The sequence below is a fragment of the Helianthus annuus genome, chromosome 14 (genome assembly GCF_002127325.2).
Source record: "Helianthus annuus cultivar XRQ/B chromosome 14, HanXRQr2.0-SUNRISE, whole genome shotgun sequence".
Classification (NCBI taxonomy): domain Eukaryota; kingdom Viridiplantae; phylum Streptophyta; class Magnoliopsida; order Asterales; family Asteraceae; genus Helianthus; species Helianthus annuus.
Window position 1 is genome coordinate 89,704,891 of NC_035446.2, and position 3,610 is coordinate 89,708,500.

Below are 3,610 nucleotides of genomic sequence, written 5' to 3' on the forward strand. Positions count from 1 at the left end.
TACTCATGTCCCTGTGTGGACATCTATCCTTGTACTCTACCCCTGTGTGGGTATATCTATCTTATTCTGCCCCTGCGTGGGTATGCTGTTCTGTTGACCCCTGCGTGGGTTTGCTTTATTTTATTTAGTTATTGTTGTTATTTGTTTAGCCCCTGCGCGGGCATGTTATCCATGTTATTCATGTTATTTCAAAGTCCCGTTTAGGGCAAATATGTACTGGTACTTTATTTTGAAATTTGAAATGGATAATTTGAATTTCTCATTTTATTTATATGCATGAATATAATATTAAATTAATGGAAAATATCAATTTTTATTTGATTTGCCATTTTATAAGAATCTTAGTAAGGTATAACCTAGCTTGAATGCCTTATTAACAGGCCTGGCCCTGATGGTAAAACCTGGTTGAAAAGATTCAACTCCCTGTTAACGTCTGAGAACATGTTAACATTCTTGACTAAGCGTGATTCGTAAAATCACCCACGTCCCCCTTTTTAATAAATTATCTACAGATTTTATCTGTATACAAGTCTATTAATGACTTGATACCTACGGGTTATGACTATGTTATATAGTGACAGTTGTGGTTTATGACTCTCTGTCTAGTAAAGGATTATTTGTTTAATTATACAATTTATAATCCTATAAAAAAATCTAAATTTATAATTTAGTAATTGTCCATGTGACTAGGCCTATGGTGCCAATATATATATTATCATTCCTTGATTGCTAATAAGAGCCTGAATGAAATTTATTAAATTAACTGCTAAGGTTCTTGATACCATGGTTAATAAATCGTCTAGAACGATAATACTGTTAGGTTCTAAAATAGACCTTGTCCTTTATTGTAGCTTAAAGCTACAATGGCCAAATCGGAGGAGACCAACAGTCATTCTGGGGAACACTCAGATAATGCAAAGATTCACGTTACCGGTGCAGAGTTGCAAGCACTGATAGATAACGCTGTTGCTAAAGCGATGGATAGGCAATTCAAGGAATCTAGTGGTACTCGGAGTAGGACCCGAACAGAAACGCACGCAAAGCCCAAGACTCATTCTGAGGCTCATAGTAAGCCGCCATCTAAAAAGAGTGAGCCGAAGAAAGCTGAGGATGATAATCACTCCTCCAACCACAGCAGCGTCCCAAAGCAGGAGATTAAGCTGAAACATGACACGTACAGCAGGTCCTGTACGTACAAGTATTTTGTATCTTGCAAGCCCAGAGATTTCACTGGGGAAAAGGGAGCCGTCGATTGTATGACGTGGATTGATGAGATGGATACTGTGGTTGATATCAGCGGGTGTGCTGATAGGGACGTCGTGAAGTACGTGTCCCAGTCATTTAAGGGAGATGCGTTAGCATGGTGGAAGTCACTCCTACAAGCTGCCGGTAAGGCCACACTGTACGGTTTGTCATGGGAACAGTTTGTGGCCCTGATCAAGGAGAACTTCTGTCCGCAGCACGAGGTCGAGCGAATTGAATCGGATTTTGTATCCTTAGTTATGAAGAACCTCGATTGTCAAGCGTATCTTACTACGTTCAACACCTTATCTCGGTTAGTGCCTTATCTGGTGACCCCGGAGCCGCGTAGGATTGCTCGATTTATTGGGGGTCTGGCACCAGAGATAAAGGCGAGTGTTAAAGCTTCAAGGCCTACAACATTTAGATCAGTAGCTGATCTATCCCTCTCCCTCACTCAAGACGTGGTTAGATTGAGAGCCATGAAGAGCTCTGAGGAGAACAAACGGAAACGTGAGGATGACACCTCACGAAGATCTGAAAAGCGACATAGAGGGAACAACGACCACAGGAAAGGGTCGGGGTCTAGGAAAAGTGATCATCAGTCGGGTGAGAAACCCAGATGCAAGATCTGCAGGAGGCACCACTTTGGGAGATGTCGTTTGGAGACGAAATCCCAGTCTTTCGAGAAACGTTGTGGGATCTGCAAGTCCACAGATCATAAAGCTGTGGATTACAAGAAAATGAAGGATGCAACTTGTTTCGGTTGCAACGAGAAAGGGCATATTCGGCCCAACTGCCCAAAGAATGCGAAGAAGGTTGATGATGGGAAGAAGACTAATGCGAGAGTCTTCAGAATGGACGCTAAGGAAGCAGTCCTTGACGACAACGTCATTACGGGTACGTTTCTTGTAAATGATGTTTTTGCTAGAGTCTTGTTTGATTCAGGAGCTGATAAGTCGTTTGTAGATGATAAGTTTTGTAAACTGTTGAACCTTCCTGTTAAAACCTTAAGTGTGAAATATGAGGTGGAATTAGCCGATGGAACCATAGAAACCGCCTCGACTGTTCTAGATGGATGTGTTATATCCATTAGGAATCATTCCTTCCCGTTATCCTTGCTTCCCTTTAAGCTAGCTGGATTCGACATAGTGATAGGCATGGATTGGTTGTCGAGTAACCAAGCCCAGATTCTGTGCAATAGGAAGCAAGTAATAGTTAAGACTCCGTCTGGCGAGTCACTTACTATTCAAGGAGATACCCAGCATGGATTGCCTGAGCAAGTGTCCATGCTCAAAGCATCCAGATGCATGCAGAAAGGATGTGTCATTTATATGGCACAGGTTACCATTGATGAGCCGAAGCCGAAGATTGAGGATATCCCTGTTATCTCGGAATATCCTGAAGTATTCCCTGAAGAGTTACCTGGTTTGCCACCAGATAGGCAAGTAGAGTTTCGGATAGACATCATACCAGGCGCTGCACCTGTAGCAAGAGCACCATACAGATTGGCACCAACGGAGATGAAGGAGTTGAGGACGCAGTTGGATGATCTATTAGCTAAAGGTTTTATTAGGCCTAGCTCGTCTCCTTGGGGAGCGCCAATCTTGTTCGTTAAGAAGAAGGATGGGTCGATGCGTCTGTGCATCGATTACCGTGAGCTTAACAAGGTCACTATCAAGAATAGATATCCGTTACCCAGGATCGACGATCTGTTCGATCAGTTGCAAGGAGCAAGTTACTTCTCCAAGATTGACCTGAGGTCAGGTTATCATCAGTTGAAAGTCAAAGATGAAGACGTACACAAGACAGCGTTTAGGACTCGTTATGGACATTACGAGTTCCTAGTTGATGCCGTTTGGGCTCACAAACGCACCAGCCGCGTTCATGGATCTCATGAATCGCGTCTGCAAACCCTACTTAGATAAGTTCGTCATCGTCTTCATTGATGACATTCTTATCTATTCCAAGAGCCAAGCTGATCATGAGAAACACCTTCGTGGTATTCTCAAACTTCTGAATCAAGAGAAGCTTTATGCCAAATTCTCGAAGTGTGAATTTTGGCTTCGAGAAGTCCAGTTTCCTTGGACATGTAGTTAGCGAGCGTGGTATCCAGGTAGATCCCGCTAAAGTAGAAGCAGTCATGAACTGGCAGGAGCCGAAGACTCCTACCGAGATTCGCAGTTTCCTCGGATTGGCAGGATATTATAGGCGATTTATCGAGAACTTTTCAAGAATTGGCTGCGCCCCTAACTTCGTTGACCCGTAAGAAGATTAAGTTTGATTGGGGCCCCTAAGCAGCAGGAATCCTTTGACATTCTGAAGCAGAAGCTGAGCAAATGAGCCAGTATTGACATTGCCTGATGGAATA